Source organism: Bos javanicus, chromosome 8, assembly GCF_032452875.1.
Source record: "Bos javanicus breed banteng chromosome 8, ARS-OSU_banteng_1.0, whole genome shotgun sequence".
NCBI lineage: Eukaryota > Metazoa > Chordata > Mammalia > Artiodactyla > Bovidae > Bos > Bos javanicus.
This window is the reverse complement of record NC_083875.1, coordinates 101322658-101335627: the sequence shown is the minus strand read 5'-3', so window position 1 is coordinate 101335627 and position 12970 is coordinate 101322658.

The window sequence follows — 12970 nt, the reverse complement described above, 5'->3', positions numbered from 1 at the left end:
GGTGTTCTGCCTTCTTTATGGTCCAGCTCTCACAACCATACGTGACCACTGGGAAGACCATAGGCTTGACTATACGGACCTCTGTTGGCAGAATCATGTCTCTGCTTTTCAATACACTGTCTAGGTTGGTCATTGCCTTCCTGCCAAGAAGCAATCATCTTCTGATTTTATGACTGCAGTCACTGTCCACAGTGATTCTGGAGCCCAAGAAGAGGAAATTTATCACTCCTTCCGCATTTCCCCCTTCTATTTGCCCTGCAGTAATGGGGCCGGATCTCATGATCTTAGTTTTTTTAATATTTAGTCTTAAGCTGGCTCTTTCAACTCTCCTCCTTCACCCTTATCAAGAGGCTCTTTAGCTCCTGTTTGCTTTCTGCCATTAGAGTGGTATCATCCGACTCTCTGAGGTTGTTGATGTTTCTCCTCCCTATATCAATTCCAGCTTGTAACGCATCCAACCTGACATTTCTCATGATGTGCTAAGGTAAACAAACAGGGTGACAGCAGACAGCCCTGTCATACTCCTTTCTCGATCCTGAACCAATCAGTTGTTCCATACAGGGTTCTAACTGCTGCTTCTTGACTCACATACAGGTTTCTCAGGAGACAGGTAAGATGGTCTGGTACTCCCCTCTCTCTAAGAGCTTTCCACAGTTTGTCATGATCCAAACAGTCAAAGGCTTTAGCGTAGTCAGTGAAACAGAGATAGATGTTTTTATGAAATTCCCTTCTCTATAATCCAGAAAATGTTGGCAATTTTATCTCTAGTTCTTCTTCCTTTTCTAAAGCCAGCTTGAACATCTGAAAGTTCTTGGTTCGCATTATGCTGAAGCCTAGCATGCAAGGTTTTAAGCGTGACCTTACCTGCATGGGAGATGAGTACGACTGTATGATGGTTAGCATGTTCTTTGGTACTACCCTTTTTTGGGAACTGGGATGAGGATTGACCTTTTCCAGTTCTGTGGCCACTGCTGGATCTTCCAGATTTGCTGACATAATGAATGCAAAACCCTGATGGCATTGTCTTTTAGGGATTTGAATAGTTCTGCTGGAGTTTCATTGCATTCACTAGCTTTATTAACCAAAGTGCTTCTTAAGGCCCACCTCACTTCACACTCCAGAATGTCTGTCTCTGGGTGACTAATCACACCATCATAGTAACCGGTTCATTAAGATCTTTTTTATATAGTTCTTCCATGTATTCTTTCCATCTCATCTTGATCTCTTCAGCATCTACTAGGTCTCTACCATTTTTATCCTTTCTTGGGTCCATCTTTGGGTAGGATGCTCCCTTGATGTTTTCAACTTTGCTGAAGAGATCTCTAGTCCTTCCTTTTTGTTGTTTTCTTCTACTATTAAACACTGTTGATTGAAGAAGTGCTGTTTGTCTCTTCTATCTGTTCTTTGGAACTGTGCATTTAATTGAATGTATCTTTCCCTCTCTCTCTTGCTTTTCACTTCACTTTGTTCTTCTGCTATTTATAAAGCCTCCTCAGATAACCACATTGCATTCTTGCTTTTCTTTTTCTGTGGATGGTTTTGTTTGCCACCTCCTGTACAATATTATGGACCCTGTCCATAGTTCTTCAGGCACACTGTTAACTAGATCTACTCCCTTGAATCTATTTGTTACCTCTACTGCAAATTCATATGGGGATTTGATTTAAGTCATACCTGGCTGGTCTAGTGTTTTTCCTGGTTTTCTTTAGTTTAAGCCTGAATTTTGCTATAAGAAGTTGATGATCTAAGCCAACAGTCAGCTCCAGGTCTTATTTTTACTGACTATATACAGGCTTCTCCATCTTTGGCTACAAAGAATGTAATCAATTTGATTTTAGTATTCACATTACTTATTTGTAATAAGAAATTTGGAAACAGTCTAAATATGTCATTTTAGGGACTTGTTTAAATAAAGATATGCTATGATATATTATGTGGTTATCAAAATAATGGTATTTTTAACCATTATTTTGTTTAGTTTTAACCAACTAACCATAGAAAGTTCAAATACATTAAGAACAAAAGGCAAGGCACAAAGCAGTCTATACAAATGATACAATTTTTGTAAGCAAATATGCAGTTATTTATGGGAAAATTTGCATAGGAAATAGTCTGAAGGAAAATACACCAAGTTATTAATTTAAGGTATTATTATCTCTGGGTTGTAACCCAGAGATTTTTCTCCCTTTTCAAGTTTTTCTCTTGTTTTTCTCCAGTGAAGATCTATTATTCATGCAATTTTAAAAAGGAAATTTTTTTTCCCTATAAATCCAACAACCTTTTAAAATTTTAAAACCAAAGTGCTTTCATTTTTCTAGGGAAAAAAAGAGAGAGTTATATATAGGGCATTATGTTGTAATGGAAAATACATTGAACTGAGATCAAAGCCAAATATCACTGTTTACTATTTATAAGGTCTTGGTCAGGGGCTTCATGATTTTTGAGTTTCAATTTCCTCATATTTAAAATGGGGATCACAGTATCATTTTCCTGTCTACTTCACTGCTTTGTTTTGAGAATCAAATGGAATAATGTATTTTGTTACTCTTCGTAAATTTTAAAAACCAATACCAATATTAATAAAAGGCATTCTTATTTTATTTTTCATGAAAAATATCTCCAGCTCATTGCATACCAGAGGTGGACTTTTCCTAAAATTATTTACAGTAAAAAATATCCAAACTCCTAGGCGTTTGAACTTCACTCTAGTTTCTAGAATTACTAATCTTTTCATCTAGAATAGACAGAGCAATAAGGAATTAGCAGATCAACCACTGTAACCCTCATAGCTTATCCATGTTCTCAGCTTAAAGAAAAAAACTTTTTCTACTTCTTCTTCAATTTTTTCCCACTTATTATGTGATCAGTTATTTCTTAGCTTTGATAAACAGTAGAAAGTTCTTTCCTCTTTAGAGACTTCTAATATGCCTCATCCTAGGAAAAAGAAATATAGGAGACACATGCAGTGGCACCTAGGTGCTCCTGGAGTAGCCACCTTTCGCCTAAAAGTGCAACCCATTTTGGGGATGGGGATGCTTCACTGACTTTTGCTGCTTCTCCTGCCCAGGACTGCAGACCAGTGGGAGTAGCAGGGTCTGGGAGAGACAGCAGCTGTGGTATAAGGAGGTGCCCTGGCCACTGGAGAGAGATTTCGAGTCATCTAGGAGTTTTGCTGAGAACCAAAAGCCCTGGGGAAGAAGAGGTGAGAATAAGCAAAAATGAAGCTCCAGCAAGTAGTCTTATAAGGCTACAGACATGGAACACTGGTTTTGCTTATTTATCTCCATCCAGTAGCTGGTCCTGTCTTAGGCTGGTGGTCTTTCATGCCACACAGTCATGCATATTTTCACTGTGAATGTTCAATAAATATTTAAGAAATAATAACTGATCACATAATGAAGTTTGGAGGTTGACCTGGCCCCTTACATCCCATATACAGATATTCATTATGTTTCACAAGATTTGTTAGAAAAAATTTCACAGTGGCAATGTGAAAGAAACCATTTGTAAACCCACAGCACACAGAATCAGGGGGTCACAAAATTACTGTAATACATGGTTCAGCTGTTGTTATTGTTTTTTAAAAGACATAAAATGTGTCCCAAAGCAATCTAAACAGTTTAGATGTTATCAAAAACCATTTTGTGAAGCAATATATTGTGAAAACAAATATTTTTTCCCCTAAAGAAAATCTGGAAAATGAAAATTAAATCTTCAAGGCTTCTTTTAAAGATCTTCATTTTTCTTATAAATTTAATATTGAAGAAGGAAATAGATTATTAAAGCAATGGGGCCACTTATTAAAATCATGTCAGACTGACCTCCATCAAAATCCAAGAGTCTTTTTTATGCTGATTGCCTTTTAATTACTTAGGCCACTGGTGTCTGTGCTAATCCCAGGACACTGTAATGATTTTTATGACTTCAGTGGTGTATGGACAGGGTCCATAATCAGCATACTCAGCATACAAATTTGTGAGATGAGCCAGGCTTAGTTCAAGAGCTTGTTTAGTCTTTTTTTCACATCTGTTTTTTTTTTTTTTTTGGTGAGTAATTCTATATATTATTCTGATACCATAAGATAAATTTTGGTGGAATTAAGTACAGATAGCTCAAACTGACTTAGTAACTACCCCTTACCTCGCATTGGTATGAAGTGATCAAATGACAATATGAGTGGCATATTCACTCTAGGAAAATGATGAATGGTGTTTCAAAAGAAGCACTGTGGCATCTTAAAGGCATATAATGAGAAATCCAAAGGAGCATATTTGTTCATTATTCCAGTCACTGGGTTGGAAAAGACAGAGTTGCCTATGAAAAAATGCTGCTGACAGAGTCAGTTCAGGATGGAGACAGGGAGCCAGAGCATCTCGTGGCCTCAGCCTTCAGTGTGCAGTGAATTTTGGAGGGAAGAGTCTTCCATAAACACCAAATAAACTTCAGAGGTAACCACTAAGAATTAGCAATATACCCCATGAAGTAAGGAGTAAATATCTCAACACAGAACAAGTGAAACAATATCCCAAGTGAGACATACCAGGGAAGAAAGAAACAATTTGTCAAATTGGTTCAAAATTGTTTATAGAGAATCAGTTGCTTGGCATAGCTCATTAAGAGGTGGGGTCCGTACTTCCTCCCTCTTGAATCCAGGCTTACCTTAGTGACTCATTTGGTATTTCAGAGAATGCCTCAGAAGTGACGCTGTGTCATTTCCAAGGCAAGGTCAGAAAAGGCCATGGGGCTTCCACATTTCCCTCTTGGGATAAAGAAGCCATGTTTTATCATGGGAGAGAAGAAACCCTATAAGAAATTCGACTACCTAAGAGCGCCACACTGGAGAGCATGTGAGTAGCCAGTGGAGCTCCCAACAGAAGTTCAGCCTCACTCGCCAGCTAAGTGATTACACCATTTTGGATGTTCAGCCAGGCAAACCTTCAGATGACTGCAGCCTCGGTGGACATCTGAATGCATCTGCATGAGAGACCCCAAGTGAGAATCTTTCCTAAATTCCAGACTCTTGAAATTGTGAGCAAAACCAAACCATTGTAGTTTATATACCACTAAGTCGTGGAATAATTTTTATACAGCAAGAATGACTGGAACAGTCATGTGGCCTCATGCATTTTAAGGAAAAGTAAAAGCAAAGTTTCAAGTGTAATTATTCTGCTATGAAAATTTCAGAGCAGGCACTCCTCTTGCCAGAACCCAATCTTCCACTTCACACATCATTCCCCCTCCCACACTCTCCCTTGTCACACCCTGCAGCCCTGCACCAGCCCCAAATCCTAGGAAGCCAGGGTGATTCAGGTTTTTCCTAGACTTTTTCATTATTCTAGCAGTTTCCAGCTCTGTAAAAATCTACTGTGTGAGGAATTACTTTTTAAAACTAGCACAAGAAAAGAATATGTGTTTTGCTCAAAGCTGCTGACTGAATTTCGAATTGTTTTGATTCTCTCTGACATTCCAAGAACAAGATGCTTGTTTTTCCAAGATTCTTTCCTGCTGAATAAGGGACTACAAATCATGGCGTAACAGACTTTTGTTGTAAACCAGCCACAGGGGCTCAACAATCCTCTTCCCCTCTTCCTTTTTGATTTTGCTCAGACTGCCTTCCTTAGGTTACCATGGAGGCAGGAGGAGCATGAAAGAAGCCGATTTTTCTTGCCCAGTGTCCAGACTTTTCACATCTCGCCTCCATTACAGCGACTTACATTGCTCTGGCCAAAATTTAAGGAAAATCTAATGTGTGACTTAGTGAACATTTCAGGGACCGGTAAGAGGAAACTTTCACAATTCATTAGCTATGCAATCCTCTCTCCTTCTTTGCCTCCTTCCCTCGCTTCCTTTTAGCTACTTCTGTCTTAATGTAAGAGATAACTTATCACCTCTGGTGTTTCTCCCTTTTAAAATTTTTCCCTATAAATAAGTCATTTTTATTTTTTCTTATTTATTCATTTAGCAAACATTTATTGAGCACCTAACATGTGCTTTCCACTGTTCTAGCTGAGAGTCCATGAGTAAACAGTACAAAGTCCTTGGCCTAATGGAAATTGCATAGATTAGTAGGTGTAAAGTATTATACAAAACAGTAAAATACAGTGAGAAGGTCAGGTGTTGAGTTGGAGCAGAAGCTCTTCCTATTTTATTTAGGTGTGTCAGCATCTTTCTGGTAAAGTAACATTTGAGCAGATATCTGAAGTAAATTTGCAGGCAAAATAATGCTTCCCTCCAAAGATTTCCATGTTCAAATCTCTAAAACCCACACACATGTTAGTTACCTTACATGTAAAACGTACTTTGCAGATTTGATTAAGTTAATGATTTTGAGATGGGAAAGTTTTCCTGGATTATCCAGATAGGTCCAATGTAATTACAAGGGTCCTTGTAAGAGGGTCGCAGGAGAGTCCGTTAAGAGATGTGATACTGGAAGCAGAGTCGGAGAGATTTGAAGATGCTATGTTGCTGGCTTGAAGTTGGAGGAAGGGATTATGAACTGAAGAATGCAAACAGCCTGTAGGAGCTGAAAAAGGCATGGAAACAGATATTCCCCCAAAGCCTCTAGAAAGGGTACAGGCCTGCTGACACCTTGATTCTAGGACTTCTGGTTTTCAGAACTGTAAGATAATAAATGTGTGTGGTGTTCTCGTGTTTGTGGTCATTTGTTACAACAGCAGTTGGAAACTAATAACAGCAATGCAGAAGCAAGATTTGCAGGTAACCAGGGAAAAAGAAAACCTGGAGGAGAGCATAGCAAAAGCTAAGGTCAGGTAGCAGCATCTAGGAGGGGCTGAAGAACAGAAAGGGATCCGTATGGTCCTGAGTCAAGTGAGGTGGGCGAAGGGTGTGAGAGTAGTGGGAGATGAGGCCGGAGAACTAAGGGTGTATGGACTGGGACCTTTTCTCTGAGTGAGCTGGGAACCCTCTGACACATAGAACATTTATTGCATTCAGCCCAGTTTGTTATTTTCTCTTTGTTTTCCCTAATTGCCAAAGTTTCTAATTTTCATGTTATCAGATCTGTTACATTTTTCCTTTAAAGATTTCTCCATTGCCTATATGCTTAGAAATTTCTTTCACACCTTAAGACCCGTTAAATAACCAGCTGTAATTACTTCTGGTTTTTAATGATTTCATGTCTCTTTTTAACTTTTTAGTCTGGTTTGTTAATGTTTATACGTAGTATTAGGTGAGGCTTTCACTTTATTATTCTTGACTTTTTTTTTTCCAGTAGAAGCCAATGTTCCCAATAATATTTGTTAGATAGTTTATTATGTTCTCACTGGTGTGTGACACCATTTTATAATATACTAAATTCTTATACATACTGAAGTTTGTCTTCTGGCTGCACATTCTGTTCCACTGATCTATTTGTTTGTTCTGGACTAGGCCCTTTAGGTCTCTAGCAAAGTGTCAAAAAAGTAGATGAGTAAATATTTTTTGAGCAACTTGCTAAAAGCTTGGAGGTAAGAGGAAATTAGACTCAGTTGGGAAACTGAAATTAATTGTTCATATTGTTGGTACATGGGGGAAGGACGGGAGAAGGTAGTGGAGGGAGTAAAGTCTGGAAATGAGGCTGGAGGCACAAGTAGGATGTGTAAATTAAGCTGAATAATATATACTTTATTACAAGGGCAATGGAAAATTATTTATTAAAAGGTTCTAAGCAGGGAGATGACAGGATCAGACAGCATGCCAAGGCAATCATATTCCAAAGGAACTCAGTGGAGAGCTGGAGCTCAGAGCCAAAGGTAAGGAATTTAAATCCCCTAGGAATTTGCAGGATCTTGGGAACGGAGCGAGCCCTGGACTCACCAGTGCCTTTCCAAAGGTGAGCCCAGCTGAAACTTGGGTCACAGGGAATTGGTAAATAAAAAAATTGTGACACATCTATATTTTTAAATTTATTTTCCATATTGGAATAAACTCTAACCCCTAACCCCAACATTACAAATGATGCTGTAAGAGAATTTTTAATGAGAAGGACAATTTGTGACAGATGGCTAAGTGAAACTGGATGGTCATCTCTGAGTGGTAGAGGTATGAGTGATTCTAACCTTTTTGATTGCTTATTTGAAAATTTGTTGATAATAAACTTGTTATGTATTTTATAAATAAAAAGGGAAAATTTACTCTGAGAAAAAAAGATACTTGGATTCTGTATTTTCTGGATTTTTTCCTGCCTGGAATTACTGTTTTTTCTTTTATATAGGAATGACCATGTGGAAATAGCATTTTTGTGCCCTGAGTTTACCCCCAGGAAATTCTATAGCCTTTTCTGTATTTCTTTTGACTTTTTTTATTAGAGAGAATTTTGAGGCCAGCACGATATTTTTTGTTGTTGTTGGTGGTGGTGGTGGTTTAAAATTTTTAATCTTAAACATTTCCTTTGTGGATATAACATGTTTACCCCTGAAAAATTAAAGGATATTTATCCTTGTAATGGAGGAAATTTGACATTGGTCTCTTTTCATTAATTTTTCTTAGAACTTGTTAATTGCTTTTGGTCTGAATATTGTAATTCTTACGCTTTTAAGCTCAGCCAAGTTATGACTTCTAAAATTGTTGTGATTTTGTTGGGGTGACCATGACTAATTCTTTGATTAGATTTTCATCTAAGTGCTCTATATTTATAATTTCTTGCATAGTTTTAGCACTTGTCCTTTACAGCTACATATTAGGAAAGCTCAAGTTCTTTTCCACATTTGCTTTATTTTCCACGTCATTCCTTCTCTTTAATGTCTCCACTACAGACTTTAATTCTGCTAGTTTCTGTTTTGTTCTTTGTTACCTCGCTCAGCCCGTTTATCTCTAATTACTGCCTTTGCTCTCATTTCGTTGCATTCTCACTTCTCTTTCCTTTCTCTTTTATACTTGCTGTGTCCTCTTGGACCCTACTTAGGATTGCCAAGTTTTCTAAAATTTTCCTTTGATTCCTTCTAAATATCATTTTCAAAGATAGGTAATTCTCTATTAGATTATCAAAGTGATAGTCTTTTTTCTTTGTGACACATTTTTTTCCTTCATAGGGCCTATTTATATTTTTCTTCGATTAAAAAAATTGAAAATAGAAAATTTTATAAAAATATTAAAATGTTGAAAATATTTTATTTAAAATTTTTACTTAAAATTGAAATTAAAGTTTTTTTCTTCATTTTAAAAATGATAAGACCTATTTAGACTTGGTTTTCATTTAATCAGTCAAGATGTATGTTTTTTATAATACTGTTTCACTGCATGCCTTTTGGCTAAAATTTCATTATGTTCTATATATTTGTAGAGTGCATTCTGCTGATACGAATCATGCTTTTCTCTTAGTTCCCCTTTCTGAACCCAAGAACAATTGAAATATCACGGCCTGTGTTGTGCATTCTTACCAAGGCCCTTCCCAATTCTGCCTTTGCTATAGGCCTCTTCTTGTATGCAGCCAGAGAAATAGACTAGACGAAGGATGAAGGGTCTCCATTGCTATCTTTCAACTCAGCAGAGCCCCTCTTTTCACATAATGAAGCTGGAGAATCCCTGAATGACTTTTTCTCAATCCAACTCCATCGACGTTTTAGTTGGTAGAAATTCCTTTCCTTCCACACATTTCTATTATATTGTCTATTAATCTTGCTAGTTTCATAATTTTCTGAATCTTCATCACGGTCTTAGTGTGTGTTCACTAAGCAGTACCATTTTATACCAAAGCCTTTTATTTCCCTCTATTTGCTGAAAATATCTAAGTCTTGTGTTCAATTGAAATATTTTTTTCTCAACATTGTTTTCTCTTACATTTACTTACTTTCCTACATCCTGTCAATGTCTCAATCTTTGTTTTTTTCCATTTCTTTTTATGTCTCTGAAAATCCTTTTTGAAATTTGGAGGGATATAAATAATAAATGAATACGTAAAGTAGATTTTTATTTTAACAAAAGTAGCCAAATCACTAAGATCAAAATAATACATAACTTCAAAAATTACTAATGCTCAGAATTTCCAAACCAAATTATAAACACTGAATGCATCCTGTATTTTATTAAGTTGATTGTCCACTCAGCAAACTGGGTAAAAGCTATCATATTTATCTCTGTGCCAAGAATAAAGAACTGCAGCCCATAGAAGAATTAATAATTTGATGTTTGTGCTACCTTCTAATGTTGTGCTAATGTTTGCTAACACAAACATTAATAATTTGATGTTTGTGTTTTGAAGCAGCTCCTGGTCATTTATAGGCTTTTCATTCATTTTGAAATAATCCCTCCCTGAGGAATGAAGGAAATGTTCCTATCTCTTTAGACAGTGGGTTGTCTGGGGCTTATGGATAGACAGACAGGCATTCTTGATATGTTTTCCACTCCAGATCTTTCTCCAAATTCTTTTTTTTTTTTTTCTGTGTCATGCTGCCTCAGTATTACCAAATAGTTCTGTCCCAATAACAAGGATGGTCTCTCTGCTATAATCTGCAGAGATAACAGTATACTGTAATAGCTGTGCGCAATTGCAAACATTTTGGGTACTGTCATACCCAGAAGTTTTATTCTGTCCAAATTCTCAAAAGTATATCAGATGACCAGAGAACTTTTAAAGACTGAGGGAGACTTCTACTCAGTTTTCTGTGTAAAATAATCTCATTTTCCCAGAATTGTTAAAAAATGTGGGAAGATATAGATTGTTTCTTAAGACATATGTGTTCTACATACCATGAGGTGCATGCCATCCTCAAAAATAAACAAAAGAAGTGAATGATTTCTTCTTCTTTTATAAATATTTAATCTGGCATCCCTAAATAACAGATTAGACTGGTGAAAGTTGATGTGATTTTTATAACTGTCAGTGGAAATTGTTGAAGAAGTTGATGTTTGAGGTTCATATGTTGCTGGAGCGTATGTAACAAATGGAGTTAATCTTTGCTGTCAGACGCATTTTGGGTTGTTGTGCTTAACAAGTGCATGCATACTGTTTAGCTTGGGTCTTCTTCATATTCCTGGTGTATTTTGTAAAGAATGTTGTTTTTGCTCAGCCAGAATGCTTTGTCACTGAAAAAGATGGTAGACCGCTGCAATTTCCCTCTCACAAGGCAAAATAGAAGTTGTAGTCTTTGGTAGCTCCTTCCAAAGAGCTGAGTTATTGAGGGACTGAAAATGCCCTGTGGAATCTCAAGACCCTATGTTTTACTTTGAATTAATGCTACTCATGAAATCTCTTTCTCTCTTTCAGTCTATCTATATAGAAAGAGTTTGCACAAAATACTTCATAGAAAAGGATAATTTTAGAGTGTGGTTGATTTAAAACAGTAACTTATCTATTTGCCTAATTAAACTGATTATCAAGTCATTTAAAATTTTTGTCTCCTTTATTTTGGTGACAAATATATCCTTTTCTCCATCCAGACTTCTCATCAATTTTTACTGCCATTAAATGTTGCACATGCATCCTCCCTCCCATTAGTGGATCATTACAGACAATGTTCAAGATGTGATGGGAGAATATTGTTCTGGTGCATATCTTTACTATGTCCTGTAGGTGACAAGAGACATTAAAGAACTAAGAAGGCTTCCCTGGTGGCCCAGTGGTTAAGACTCCGGGCTTACAGTACAGGGGACACAGCTTCCATCCCTGGTCAGTGAATTACGATTCCACATACCCTGCAGTGTAGCCAAAATATAAGTAAATGAATAATTTTTAAAAAGAACTGATAGATTAGAGGAAGCATTCAGAGTAAACACGAAAGGTCATAAAAAACATCAAAAAGAGAATATGAAGCAGTCATTCCCATCACCATAAACATTCTTTCCATACCTCTCAACATAGTATATTTTGTGGACTTCATTTGGCTGAATTGGTTAGTATACAGTACTGGTGAAGACCCTGGAATCAAACTGTCCAGGTTTCGTTCCCAGCTCTGCAACTTCATAGCTGTATGATCTTGGGCACATTGCTTAACCATTTTTTAGTGGCAGCAGCTAAGTCTGCTAGACTGGTCCTCTGGTGTTACCTGTTCTGGGCTAGTCTGCTCAGCCTCCCTACTTCCTGCCACTTCTTGAGCCTGCTTCTCCAAACTTCTAATCAATTTTAATAAAGCTCTTATCACTCAATTCAGCCATAATTTTATTCTGTTGCCTGCAACTAGTGACTCTGAATGTATACAGACATCTAGGTCATGTGACCGTGTATGTCTTCATACATTCTAGTTCCCTTCTACTACCTAACTTCCATATGTATTGTTCAAATGTGAATACCTAACATTCCAGGCCACTGCCCAGCAGTTCAGTGTTTGCAGTGTTATCTGCTTCATCTATAAAATAACAGCCTGGAATTACGTGATTTTTCCCCCCACATTCTTCCAGCAAGTATTATTGAATAAGTAATACTATTGAATAAGTAATACCTAGACCTAGTGCTAGGTCTGTGTCAGGTGTTAAAATTGCATTATTTTTAAATGAACTTTTATTGTACCCAATTATAGTAACACATTCTTTTTATTAGTTTTTTTAAAAAGTCAGAACATTACTGATTAAAGACTAAGTCCCCTTTGACCACCCCCATTCTTATTCCTCTCCTGACCTTACATGTAACATTATTTTACTTTTAGAGGAGCTTTCTAGATATCTTTTTTCTTACATATAAAAAGCAATAAAGCTGTATGGAAAACAGAAAGTCACTCTATGTGTTCTGGGTGTAAGGTTTAATATAGGTTTTAGGAACCATCACAGTCATCAGATCATAAAAAGGACTGGAGGAATGAAAGGCTTTATAAGTTAAAGGGATTAGTTGTATGCCACAAAAATGGACACTGGATGATTGAAGCAGAAAAACACTTTATTAAAATTGTTCAGAATGTGAAAGTAATGGGGGATCTTCCTATTTCTATTCCTCTAGGGATGGAAGCTGTGTCCCCTGTGCTGTAAGCTCTGGGTCTTAACCACTGGGCCACCAGAGAAGTCTTCTTAGTTCTTTAATGTGTCTTGGCACCTACAGGACATG